Here is a 14782-nt window from a genome sequence, read left to right on the forward strand (position 1 = left end):
CCAGGTATTTTTTTGTATCCCTAGTGTGTCAATGGGAACATGGTAGGAACACAATAAATATCTGACAAATGAATGAACTAGACATTCTAAAATTACAACTTTAATATTTTTAATAAATATTGCTAGAATGACTGATGTTTTAGAATGGAAATTTTAATATTGAGCCAGGTGTGGTGATACACACCTTTAATTCCAGCACTCAGAAGGAATTAAAGGCAGAAGCAGGTGGATCTCTGAGTTTGAGGCCATCTTGGTCTACAAAGCAAGTTCCAGGACAGTCAGTGTTACACAGAGAAATCCTGTCTCAAAAAACAAAACAAAGGAAAACAAACAGCAAACAAAAAACAAACAAAAAAGCAGTATTATTTCAAAAGTGCCATGAATATCAATACCTCTTTTGGAAGTTATCCAAAGCTGGTCTGTAGTTAAATATGCCCCAAGTATTCTTACTTCCTTATTGTTCCCTCCTTACATTCTGCGCTGGCCCAATAAGTTGTTTGTTTAAAAAATGTATTTATTTTTATATGTGTGTATATATCCATGTTAGCATATGCCGGGTGTGCCAGTGTCCCTAGAGGCCAGCTGTAGTTACAGGCAGTTGTGAGCCACCAGATGTGGGTGTTGGGAACTGAACCCAGGTCCTCTGGAAGAGCATCAAGCACTCTCAACTGCTAAGCCAGCTCTTCAGTGCCATTTGCTTTTTAACCAACAGCTTGAGATGGAAGTGGCAATGGCTGGTTTCCAAGTAGGGGTCCTCAGAGGCCACAGAGCTGGAGTGTCTTAGAATGCATGATGTTGGGACACTTCCTCTGGGAATTTAGCAATGTGCTGTGCTCCACAGGTCTTAGGAAGAGGCCAGATGTAGGCCACATACAGACCCCTACAGGTTTGCTCTCAGCCAACAGCTAACATCAACTGCCATGCAGTTGTGAGGTGTGAGCCCACCTGCCCCAATGACATCCCCTCTGTGGGAACTGTCCAACTGAGCCCATTCAACCCACAGGGCTACTGGGGATAAAGACAAAATGATATTTTGAGCCAAGAAGTTTCCTAGCATTTGTCAAGCATCACTGGACAGCCAGAACACCTTTGAAGTGAACAGAATATAATGCTTGAAGTTCTTGCCAAGAGTAGTTTAAACTCTTGTACAGCAGACCTTGGAAATTCATGCTGCCCCTTTCACAAACAGCCCAAACTCAAGTATCAGCGGCTGCTTCTCCAGCCGCGCTTTCCTTTAGTTATATGCTGCTGATGTTTTACATAGCTATCTTTAAAAATCTCTAATTAAGTTCTCTAACAAGCTCATACACAGCAAATCCTCGCATGGCGAATGGTGGGTACATGGTACTTCAGAACGGCAGCGTGAACTCCTTCACTTGTAGCCACTGTGGTTTTTATTTCATTAGAGTAAACTTTCACAAGAGCTTTTTTCTTTTCTTCTTCCTTCCTTCCTTCCTTCCTTCCTTCCTTCCTTCCTTCCTTCCTTCCTTCCTTCCTCCTCCCCCTCCTCCTCCTCCTCCTTCTCCTCCTTCTCCTTCTCCTTTTTCTTTCTCTTCTTGCCCTTTCTATGAAATGGCCATTCTCCAGTGAAATGGTCCATGGTACATTTTAGTTAATAACTGTGCTGGCAAATTTTATGTCAACTTGACACAAACTAGAGTCACTGGGGGAAGAGAGAGCCTCACTTGAGAAAAATGTCCCCACCTGAATGTCCTGTGAGCAGACCTGTGGTGCTTGACTGAGTATTGGTGTGGGGGACCCGGTTTAATGAGCAGTGTTACCCCTGGGGTTGCAGTCATGGGTTCTATAAGAAAGCAGGCTGAGCAAGCTACAAGGAATAAGCCAATAAGCACACCCCTCCATGGCCTCTGCTTCAGTTCCTGCTTCCAGGTTCCTGCCTTGAGTTCCTGTCCTGACTTCCCTCTGTGATGGAGAACAACCTGAGAGCTGTAAGCTGAGATTAACCCTTTCTTCCCCAAGTGGCTTTTGGTCATGATGTTATCACAGGATTGGAATTCCTAACTAAGAGAGTAACATTAATTTCATTTCTGACTATTGGATGGATCTTCATCTTTAAAGTAAATTGTAATTATGTACAGTGAAAGTCATGCATATTTGTGTATCCCAATGCAGATTTGGGCAGCTGAAGATGGAGGTATGCTTACAGCGGCGGTCAAGCATGTGGCAGTTCCTGCTCCCCTCCAGAATAGTCTGCTGCCCTTTGTACAAAATGAAGTACTTCTCCACCTTAAGCAACCTTGAGTCTTTTTAAAAAATAATTTATTCAGGGATAATTTTTTTGTTTTGTTTTCTGAGACAGGATTTCTTTGTGTAGCCATACAGTCCTGGAACTAGCTCTGTAGACCAGGCTGGCCTCGAACTCACAGAGATCCACTTGCCTCTGCTTCCTGAATGCTGGGATTAAAGGTATGCACCACTGTTGCCTGCCTCAGGGAGAAATTCTTCTAAAATTTGCCATTTTCAAGTAAATATTTCCGGGTATTTAGTAATTCTCTCTGTGCACCTGCCATTTCTGGTTCCAACGTTTCTCTACTGCTCCAACAAAAAATTCCTGGAAGTGTTCTTGCCTATCACTGCTCCCACAATCCTTTGCCACTCCAATCTGTATCCTGGCTGCTTTGATGTATCTACTCTAAATATTTCATGTAAATGGAATCACACTAGTATACCACACTTTGCATGTCATTTAACAGCATGTTCTGAAAGTTCATGGACGTAGTGGAACTCAGCATTTCGTCTTCCCTGCAGATGAATATTTTACCATATGGATATGATCTGGACTTTGGCTCCTCCGGGTTTATCTCATAGGGATTCCATGCATGTGAAGTTGCAACCTCTGTACACTAAGAACACGTGACCCCTTCCTTTTCACCCCCATCTCTTGCTAAGCCTTTTCTTCCCATGTTTCCGTGGTGTCGTGTGTTGGAGTAATAACTCACATGACCCCTACTCCCTCATGCTTTGTCGGATCTCCTCGCTTTCATATGGAAGTCTTCCCTTGAGGGTGACCCCCAGCAACAGTGACCATTGCTTTAAGGAAAGTTTGGTGTGAAAAGAGTGTCTGCCAAGTGTCTGATCTTGACTTGAAGTCCAAAAGCCATTTGAGGGGTCTAGGTAAGATTTGTGAAGAAATGTAAGAATTCCTACTGTTTTCCCCCAGTGAGTCATGCGCGAGAAAAGAGGAAAACATGGAAGGGTAGGAGAAGTAAAGTGGTTAGCAGAGGGAGTGAAGCTCGGTAAAACAGCTTTCTTTACCCCTGTGGCCGCCTACCTCCTCCTAGGAATGCGGTGAGAGGAGGGGCAGTCCAGGGACATGAATATGCTGTGCAGACAGAGAGCAGAGGGAGCTTGTGGCTGTGGGAAGGCTCGCCCTGGAGTCCTTCCTTTCCCATAGTGTCCTTGAAGAAGTGTGGCAGAACATGGCAACAGAGCAAGAGCTCAGCAGCCACCCGGGGTCCTGATACCATGTCACAGTGAAGCAGATGCGTTCCTGTTGCCGAGGAATGGCTTGCCAGGGAGCGGAAAGGAAGTGTGAGCGTGGGTGGGCGTGACCGGGCTTTGTGGTCAGGGACCAGCTGTGGTGAGGGTGCATGTACTCTGTGAGTGGATGGCAGACGTGGGTTCAGCCCTCAGTCAAGCCTCACCTGGAGCTCCTCAGACTGAGGCCATCAGCAGGTACCATGTGAAGACATGTTTTGCTCAGCCTTAGCACTTTAAAGGGTGTGTCAGGTAATTTGATAGTAGAACGTCAGCTCAGATGGCCTTCGCTAGGAATTAAGAGCCCAGTGTGGCGTATGGTGTGGTCTTGCCAGACTCACCTTGCGCATTTTGCCATTTTTAGGATGGCTAACTCAGTGACTTTCCCTCATTTCTCACAGTTTTGTACTTGTGTACAACGTGTGTACTTGTGTACTAACAGTGTCCATCAGTGGCTACTTTACTTAAGATACCCTTGGCTTTGGTCTGTTAATGACCCCTTGGGATGTTGTGGTAGGTCAAATGTTATTGGCTCCCACAATCTCATAGGGCGTGGCACTAGGAGGTGTGGTTTTGTTGGAGTGGGCATGGCCTTGTTGGAGGAAGTGTGTCACTGTGTGGGAGGGCTTTGAGGTTTCCTATGCTCAGGATACCACCCATTCTGTCAGTCGACTTCCTGTTGCCTGCAAGATGTAGGACTCTCAGCTATTTCTCCAGCACCACATCTGCCTGCATGCCGCCATGCTCCCTGTCATGATGATAATGGACTGAACCTCTGAAACTGTAGGTAAGCCCCCAATTAAATGTTTTCCTTGTAACAGTTGCTGTGGTCACGGTGTCTTTCACAGCATGGAAACCCTAAGGCAGAAGTACTTCTGACGACTGGCCTCCTGTCCGGACCACTCTTGTCTTGTGTTTCTTCCTATTTTCGGATACCATTTTGTACTCATTATGCAGAAGTTCATAGTTTCAGAAAAGGAACTAAGTGCCTGGTTCTGCACAAAGACTAAATAAAATAAGACCCATATTAAGTCCATTCAACAAAAACACATGTTGTATCAAAGAACAGACATGTTTTCTCTCACACCATCTGGTCTTCTCTGGGGTACACTCAGATCCCACTGTGCACATAGGCTCATCCCAGATGTTCCATGGAAATGACTTCTCACTGGTATAGGATGATAATTTTTATTTCTCAGATGTTCAAACTTTTATTAGAATAAAAAGGCTTTATTAGAATAGAGTAAGTAGGTTTTTCTGATGTGAAAATCTTCTTGTGACTTCATCACTGCAGTGAAGCAGTTGGAACCCTTTCATTTCCAGGGAGTTCTGTCTGGGCACCAGTGCCTTCTACACTGCAAACTTGTGCCTCTGTGGAAGAAGAGCTGGCCCTACACCAACCGACAGGGGGCGCTGCAGATTTGTTTTGCCCAGACAGAAGCTCACAAAGGCAACAGCAGCTGGCTACTTTTAGGAATTTATAATTTGTTTACCTAATCCGTTTTCCTGCAATGTTGAGGACTAAGCCCAGGCATGGACTCTGTGCAAGTGCTTTCACTGCTGAGCTACATCTCGCCATTTGTTCTCCCTCCCCTCCCTTCCTATCCAGTTATCTTTTCTCTCCTCCCTCTCTCTATCTTTAACAGGGTCTTCCTATGTTGCCCAGGCTAGCAACATATTAAGACCCTGAACTTTCCTCCTATCTCAATCCCTTGAATAGTGTTGGGATTACATGTGTGTGACACCACCACACATAGCATTGTCTTTTGGTTTCTATGTATGTATGTATGTATGTATGTATGTATGTATGTATGTATGTACCTACCTACCTGTCTGTCTGTCTGTCTATCTATCTATCTATCTATCTATCTATCTATCTATCTATCTATCTATCTATCTCAGTGTCACGAATGGAACCCAGGGTCTCACTGAGCCACAGTCCCATCCTGGTGATTTATTTTTAAGCAATGCATTAACGAGCTTCTACACAATAGTTTCCTTTTCTCTTAAGCTGTGTGAAAGCCCCCACTAGTCTGAAGTTGAAACGCTGCCTAGAAGCAGTTGAGCGTCATAAAACCATGGACTCAGAGAAAAAAGAATCTGTGCTGCCGCCATTCTGGGGACTGTCTTTCTTCATTTTCCAGCCTTCCATTGAGTCAAAAAAAGCCAGCGTGAGTCAGGTCCCTCCCATGGTTTGCTCTGCCTTGGAGTCCAACACTGGAATGCCCGAGGCATGAAGCCAGCACAGTGCAGTCGGGTTGAGAACCCCAGCGCCTGGGTGAATTATTGCCTCCTTCCTGGCTGAAGCTGCAGGAGGCAAGATGATGAGTGGGTGAAAAAGCCCGTGGACTCCCACGTGGATGGAGAGAACCAAAATAAACATGGAGAAGACAGGCCAGTACTGAAAGCTACTTAAGGATGGAACACGCCGGAATGCTAGACCATATTCTGCCTAGTGAATAGATTTGGTTTGTAATGGCTATCAATCAGTTGATACAGAGTGGCAGGGTGGAGTTTAGACCTGCCGCTGTGGTCCTCAGAGACAGTTTCCAAGGTGGCCTGGATCCTTTAGAGGAATGAGATCCATTACAAGCTTCTGTGCCATTTTTAGAGGCTCTGTGTATCTTCCCTTTCTTTCTATTTCCCAAATAGATCTCCCCTTCCTAGAATCTTGGGGACAAGGGAGGTGCAGTGTGTGTATGTGTGCTGCTAAGTCACCTGTCTCTGGCTACTTTTTGTTTTGAAAAATCCTTCCCCAGGGGAGATTTTTAAAATCTTCATCCTTATGGTATATTTTCATGCTTCCATCCATCTCTTCTTCCTTCCCCCCAAAATCACCCCCCAAATATCATAAATTCTTCAAACATACTCCTACTATGGCTGAATGGTTGGTGTCCTGGTTCTTACCTGATCTCATGCTGTAGTCACTGAGGCCAAGAAGCCTGTATGTCTCCATTGTTACTCTAGATACCAAATTCTTGGGTTTCTAAAGTACTTTGTATTATGCCAAACACGAGACGGCACTTAGCAACATGCTGCCTCTTTATAATTTCATTATGAGGTAGACTATCGGCTAATCAGGTCTCACTCCTTTGCTTCCTCTCCCTCCCTCCTTTCCGTCTTCAGAGGGAGAATATCGCCCGAGAGGGACTGTGAGGAAGCTGTTTATATAGTAATTGTACAAGAAAGCTTTGCATTTTTTCTTCCTTTATACATTTCTCTCCAGCTCTCAGGAACACAGAGGAACTGGCTTGCCATGGAGGAATGAGCTTAACGGCCATTTGTCAGTTACACTATTAATAAAGCCTGTCTCTGGCTTGGTCTAATTTAAGCTGCAATCTAGATTTTCACCTGTAGAGTGCACTCCTGTTTTAACAATAGCATAGCCACTATCTCTAGAAAAGAAGCCAAAAGCCTTTTGCTCCTATGTGAGTCAGATGGGAAGAAGATAATGAGCCCCCTTTTCGGACAGACAATAAACTCACTGTTGTATGTTACTTGTTCTCCAGGAATAAAGTTATCTTGTAATTTGTAACCTCCGGTTACAGTTCTGTTTAAAGGGGGAAAGCTGGGCTGCCAGAGGGATCCCTGTAGCTTCCCCCTCGCCCTTGGTAGCAAATGAGTTGCATGCTGGGAACTGCAAGAGGCCATTCAAAAATGGGGGAGGAAAATGGGCATTCTTTCCTATTTAGCCTCCATTTAGGATGGATGTCCCATTTCTGCACCTCCCAGGGTCCGGGGGACCGAGTTTCTTCCTCCACTCTAACCTCTCCCCTCCCCCTTTCTGTTGGGGACAAATGAGGAACAGCAAGCCCACCCTTCCCAGAACTTTCTCCTCATTTCCCCTAGCTTCCCTCACACCTCCCAGGCTCGCCAGTTCCCTCCAGTTCCTTAGTCTTCAGTTTCTTAGAGGCCTCTCCGAAGAGCCTTATTCTTTTTCCTTTTTGTCTATCCCATCTGAATATGTTTCTCCACAGCCAGACATTTTTAATTAAAAAATTAAATTATGGTATAATTTCACATATCATGGAACTCACCATCTGAAAATGTCTGACTTAATTAGTATATTGACAGTATTGCAAACCATCTGCCTCCCCTTTAAAGTAACCTCATAGCATTACGAAGTCACTCCTGGGTGGTAAAATGACCAGTGAAGAAAATTACCACCAAGCCTGACGACTGGGAGTTCAATCCCAGGGACCCACGCCGCAGAAGAGCTGGGTTTTGCAAGCTTTTCTCTCAGTTCCGTGTGTGTAGTGAGCAGCGCAGGCACCGGCTCCCCTCTGCAACAGAAATAAAAGGATGTGCAAAAGAAGAGAAAAGGTGTCCTCTCTGCGTCCTCCCCCTTGGCGTCCCTAGACTCCCTCCCTGTCTCTTGCATTTGCCTGCTCTTTGTAAACCATTTCCTTCTCTCTAACTCTTCAGACCGGAAACCCAGTTGGTTCCTTCTCAGGCACGGCCATTTACTTAGCACATTTGCTCTTATTCCACGAATAGCATGTGGACTTCCTTCCCAGCCTGCCTGGCAATAAAATGAGTGGGCCTCGTAACATAAGGAACTAATCAGCGTGGGATGTGACCACTGGTGAGCTACTGTAGAAGGGACCAGTCTGTAGGCGGGGCTTGAGAGCCTCATTTCCGTCCATCAAAAGAACAGCTTCCCATCCACCCCACCGCCAGCTCCCTGGGCCTCATGTCTTCCCCAGGAAGTTTCTGCTTTGTACTTGCAACCCACGGAGTCTAACTACAGAACATTGCATGGGTTTCTAGAAGACTCTTTAAGGGCTGGGTTTATGATGGAACAGGAAGTGTAAGTAGGATTCTCGGAGAAGCCTCACTCCCAAGCATAAGATGAACTCCACTCGTATTGCTCCACAGGGTCTGCGAAGACCCTGAGATAGTTCCTATGATTGCATCCATTTTTAAAGCCATGGAACCGGGGTACAGGGGTGCATTTGATTCAGCTGGTTTGGCTGGAGTGCTGACAGACCAACCTTGCTCTCAACCCTGCTCCCTTGCAGCCTCTCAAACTCTGTCACACAAAGACACAAAGCCATGATGCAGTGTTTGCATGTGACATCTGCAGTCACAGTATTGCTCCCTCTGCTAGAATGTCTCACAACATCATCACGAAGAAGTATATCCTGCTCCTGAAGCTGCTGCACACTGGTTAAGTGTCCACCAGATGTCCACGCACGGGTTAGACACTTGGCCTCTAGGTGGCACTAATAGGAGGTGATGGAACCTTCAGGAGGAAGTTCTTGTCTTTGAGTCACTTGGGATGTATCTCTGAAGATAATATAGAATCCCAGTCTGATCTCTTAAAAATGTTATTCTCTCTCTCTCTCTCTCTCTCTCTCTCTCTCTCGCTCTCTCTCTTCCTCCCTCCCTTCCTCCCTCCCTCCCTCTCTCCCTCTCTCTCTCTCTCCCTCCCTCCCTTCCTCTCTCTCTCTCTCTCTCCCTCCCTTCCTCCCTCCCTCCCTCTCTCTCTCTCTCCCTCCCTTCTTCCCTCTCCCTCCCGCCCCTTCCCTCATGTTTGACAATGGTTCTGGGTTTAGTGGCCCAGTCAAGGAGATTTCAAATTATCCATCCAAGTTGGTAGTCCGCATGTTAGCCCAGTCACTCAGGATCTGGGCTGAGATGCATAGAGGGCAGTATTGTTGGTAAGTGTCAGAGCTTCCCCCACAGATGCCAAAGTTCAGCTTGTGTCTCCCATCAAGAGCTGCTGAGGACCTGTTGGGGACCAACGCATGGCAGACTCCTTGAGGTTCCCCCAGAGAACAAGGGCTCGCCAGATGTCTGTCTTTGGGATGCTTGGTCCATGAAAGGTTGGTTTCAGCACTTTCTAACTGGCTGAGGGAGGACTGGTCACCATCCACCCAGAGAAAGGCAACCACTGCTGACTCCAGCCGCCCCCATCTTGCGTTCATTCTCTTGACATCATCTTCTAGTTATTGAGGTCAGGCTCTGTGTACTGGGGCCATAGCAATGAGCAAACTGCCAAGTCTATGTGTTTGGAAGAAATCTATTCTCTGGGGAGTAGAGAGGGAGATAGACAGACAAATAAATAAAATATATGGAGGAGCAGAGGGCGTTAAATCTTCAGAAGGAAATAAGGCAATAGAGGAAATGGAGGCTGCCATGGCCAGCTGTGTGCCCCGGCTGCTGGTGGCTTATGCCATGACACAGCATGACCAGAGTGGTTTCCCAGTAAGAATGAAAGTGTCATTTCCAATAAAGCAATGTCTGAAGCCTTCAGACACAGAGAATTCCAGGCAGAGGGACAGGAAGTGTGAAGTCCCAGCCGGAGTACCCGAGATGGCCAGGAAGGGGCCTTGTGGGAGTGAGAGAAGTCACTGGACAGAGGGGACAGAGGGAGCAGATGGGGCCTCTAGGCTCACCGTGAGCATCTAGGCTTCTACCATGAGAGCCACGCCAGCCACTGGAGGGTTTGCACAGAGCTCGCAGCTCCACTGGGAACGGACTGGGAGGAGTGGAGGCAGAAGCACACACACTCACCAGAGTGGCAGAGAGATGTGAGGGTGAGTGGGACCAACACAGTGTGAACAGTGGCCAGGATCCCAGAATCCGCTCGAAGGTCTGCTTTGAAGGCCGGGAGACAAGATTTGCTATATTCAGAGCAAATATGTACTCTCTGAAGTGCATATGTGTGCATATGTGTGCTGACTGCAGGTGTGACTTGTGTGGGGGTGTGTGTGATAACATCCTACCCCAGTCTAGTCCTCTCCTGGATGATTTTGTTGCTCCTTATGATTTCAGGATCGTTGATGGGGATAGGGCTGTCTGAGGACTAGACCCCCTGGGGCTGTTCAGGACACTTGCCTGTTGAGTTCCTTTTCTTGTTAGTTATGGTTTTTGGATTTCCTTTAAAAATTATTATTTTTAATTATGTGTTTGTGTGTGGATATACGCATGTGAATGCAAGTGCCGCCTGGTCAGCGCCATTGGTTGTGAGCTGCCTGACCAGGCCTAGGAATCCAACTCAAGTCCTCTCTGCAAAAGCAGGACTCTCTCTTAAGGCAGAGAGCCATCGCTTCTGTCCCTCCCTCCAGTTGGGGCCGATTCCACCCCTGTGGTGGAATGTGCGTTCCCTGCCTGCCTTGTGTGTGCACTGCAGACATCAAGGCCCAGTGGCCACTCAAAGGAAGTGACCTCATAAATGTGCCTCCCAAGCCACACAGGATGGGTCGGGGAGCGACACTGGGCCACTCGCTCTGGTTTACAGCAAATCCAGCAGCTTGTGGCCTGCAGATCCTCAGGATAAATAGCTGGAAAAGCCTGACCCTGACAACCTCATTTCTCATTCCTTTCTTGTTACAGGTAATAGAGCTGAAAATGTGGTTTTAATTATGGCACTAATGAAAACTGAAAATCCAGACAGACACTTGACAAACTCTGCTGCGCGTTATATTACATTTGTGCTAACTACAAAGTGCCCAGCTGGATGAAACAGTATCCCTCCCGAGCATCCGCCTGACTGAACCTGTATAATTGATGTGGACTTTGGCAGGAGGTCAGCTTAAAGGTATTTTTTTTTATTTTAAAGATTTTTTTAAAAGTATATCTTTTAACGGTATTTTGGGGGAAAAGAATACGTTTATTACCTGAGGTGGGAGAGCATTTTTCTCTGACTGTCTCCTCGCCCCATCCCATAGTTGGTGGGCCTTCCCGACATCACCTTCAGGAGGAACTCCCAAGCCACAGGGGAGATCAGAGGCCCATTTCTAACTTGGTATTACTTTGTCATTGGCCTCCATTCTTTCCTGCCAGGAGCACGTCCTTAGTCTGAGCCGGTACACTGGGACCATGGGCTCCCCTGCAGGCCGTTACCTTGTTGCCCTCAGCTGCTAGCTCAAGACTGCCCCAGGCCACTGGGTGCTCCTTGGTATTAACTTGCCCCATGTAACTGAGGACATCTGGGTCAACGTGACTTCCTGACAAACAACCGCCACTTACACGTTTTTGTGTGCCTACGTATGTTGGCATATGTGTCCAACATGCATGTGTGTGCATGGTGTGAAGAACACAGAGGTTGATGGGGCGAGGGGTGTCTTCCTCTGTCACTCACCAATTGGCTAGACAGGCTGACGAGAACCCCAGAACTCCTCTTGTCTCTGCCTCCCCAGTGCTGGGATTAAGGGCTCAAATGACCGTGCCAGGTTTTTCACACAGCTCCTAGGGATTTGAACTCGGGTTTTCATACTCACACAGTAGGCCTCTTACCCACTGAGCCACTTTCCTGGCCTTTAAACATTTTAAATTACAATTATCTCCCAGTCTCAGAGCAATATTTGCTCCAGGACCCCTTGAGAATGCTTAGATTCTCAGGCAGTTAAGTATCTAACACAAAGTGGTAGAGTCATGCTTAACCTGTTCACGTCCTCATGCGTGTGCCATTTCATTGCAGCAACTACTTATGCGGCTGCCGCCGCTACAGTGAGCGCTGTGTGCAGCTGTGCGCATGCTCCCGTGTGATCTCCACACAAGACCACTTTGAGGAGCGGGTTCTCTCCTTTCACCTTGCCGAGGCAGGGCCTTTCTTACCCGTTCAGCATACTCAGGTTAGCTGCCCGCAGGCTTCCAGGAGGTTCTGTCTCTACCTCCGGCCTCACAGTAGGAGTGGTTGGATTACAGACCGAGCCAGCAAACCCTGATTTTTTTTTTTTTTCTTTTTTCTTTTTTTGGTTTTTCGAGACAAACCCTGATTTTTAATACAGCCCCAGGAACGGATCATACCCTTAGACAAGGACTTCACTCACCGTGCCATTTCCCTGGTCCCTCTTGTATATCTTAAGCCATTTTTAGATCACCGACGATGGTGTCTGACTTGTAATGTGACTAGTTGCTATCCTCCACTTTAAGACAAGAAAAAGAGACTGTATGTGCCCAGTTGCAGGTGTGATGTTTTTTTCAAATACTTTTGTTCAAGTTTGGTCCAATCTGCAGCTCTGGGAACTGTAGCTATAGAAGTCTGACTTATTTGTTGTCTGTAGGAGATGTAATGTAATAGTTCGTTAAGTATGATCCCCTTTTTTTTGTGTTTGTTTTGTATGTATGCGTATTTGCTCACATACATGTTTACAGACCATAAGAGGGCTGTGGATCCCCTGGGAATGGAGTTACAGACAGTTGTGAGCCTCCAAGTGGGTGCTGGGAATCAAACCTGGGTTTTCTGTAAAATCAGCAAGTGCTCTTAACCACTTAGCCACCTCCCCAGCCTGAGTGTGATGCTCTTACCTGCAGGATTTCTGTGATGGGGCCAAGCTATCTGATAGACTTCCAGAGAGTTCTCATCTTCGGCTTTAAGCAAACCCAAATTCTTATAAGTCTGTCTCTACTCCAGCTCAGTGCTGGCCTCCAGCTCATACATCTGACCTAGAACAGCACCCTCAAATCCTATTCCTCATAGGCTGAAGAGAGCACCTTGCTTTCACCGGGCAGCAGGAGTTCATGGCATGGCTGTCTTCAGTGTCATACGAAGTTTCTGGAGAGATCTACCTGCTACTGACATTTTTACTGGCTTGGTGGTGGTCTGGCTTGTGCTACGTAATCTTTTTCTTGTTTAATTTATAATCTTTCTTTTTTAATTTAAATTTAGAAATGGGAACCTATTCCTATAACCCATTTGCATATAGATTTGGATACAATGCGCGGGGTATGTAGAAAGGGGTATGGAAGCCTTCCTCTTCCGTCTCTTGGACAGTGACCCAGCTCTGTCCCCAGAGGTGGCACATATTGCTAGTTTCTGATGTTTTTCTTCCACAGATACTTGTTTCTATGCTAATAATAATACAAATAAGTATTTATTATCTCCCTTCCCCACTCTTAGTCAGTTGTTACCTTACTGAACCCGCAGCGCTCATTCCCCAAACCCTTTCCTTCCCCCCCTTTTAGCAGCTTGGTTATAGTCTCTGGTCCAGGCATAAAGAGCTCCCTTCCTTCCTTTGTACACTTGCATAATATTACATTGATTGGATTACAGTTTCATTGTTTTGATGGGTAATAATCCAATCATTTGTTCTTAGAGAAAGAAGTAGTGCTTGCATCCTTGTGCATCTGTGCAAGCACATTGTAGGCTAAATGCTCAGACGCTGAGGAGCAACTGTGGGTATCCCTACGCAGGCATGGATAGTCAGATTCCAGTGGGTGTCAGTTTCCTTTTGCTGCTGTGAGAAGCTGCCGCAAGCGCCTTGGTTTAAATGATACACAGCAATTATTTTACAGTCTAGAGGTCAGATGTACCAAAATCCAAGGGCTGACCCTCTGAGCTCCCTCTGGAAGATCGTGGTGGGGGTGGGGTGGGCTAGGGAGGTGGGAGGGGTTTGTGAGATCTGGGGATCTGGGGATCTGGGGGGTGGGGACCAGGAGAATCAATCGGTTTGTCTTTTCCAGCTTCTAGGAGTTGCTTGTGTTCCTTGGCTTGTGGCCTCCCCCATCTACACTGCCACTACAGGAACATCTTCAAGCCTTTTTTTTCTTTGATCTTTGCATTGGTGCCACATTGTCTCTGACTCTGATACTCTTGCCTTTCTTTGTAAAATCATTTGTGGTTGGGTTGAGCCCACCCAGACAGCCCTTATCAGGTTGGTTAAGTTTAATAAATGATCTCTTCATGTGAATTTTACCCTGAATTCCTCAACCGCATACTGAAGAGTGTTCCCTCTCTCTCTTTTTCTTTTGTACCATTTTGAATGATTTGCCATTAATTATTTTTCAACAGTCAACCGGGAAGGTGAATAAATTTATCCGTAACAATAGATGGTATTTCTGAGAAATGAATTACACATTTTAAAAACTTTTTCAACTTTTTTATTTGTAAAAGATTCTGTTCTATTTCCGATTCTGTGTATTTATGTGTATCCGTGCGTGGGTATGTGCTTTGTGCGCGTGAGTGCAGCTGTTGGGAGAGGCAGGTAGCTCCTTCTGGAGCCAGAATTAAAGAAGGTGTAAGCTTCCTGATGTGGGTGTTGGGAACTGAGCTGGGGTCCTCTGCAGGAGCAATGGATACTCATGGCCACTGAGCCATCTTCTCGGTTCGGAGTCACCCCCTCCCTCTTCGCTCTTTGTTTTCAGTTAGCTTGCAGAATAATTTCACCCTGCAGAAGATTTTATCTCCATGTAGTTGAATTTGTCACAATTATTTATGGCATCTCGACTCCTGTCTAGTTATAAAGATCTTTCCCAGGTAACAAAAGAATACAAGTTATTTTAAACTTAATTAACTAAACAATAACACCATGGGTGGGGGCTCCACCTGGTGTGG

Source organism: Arvicola amphibius, chromosome 13 (assembly GCF_903992535.2).
Source record: "Arvicola amphibius chromosome 13, mArvAmp1.2, whole genome shotgun sequence".
NCBI lineage: Eukaryota > Metazoa > Chordata > Mammalia > Rodentia > Cricetidae > Arvicola > Arvicola amphibius.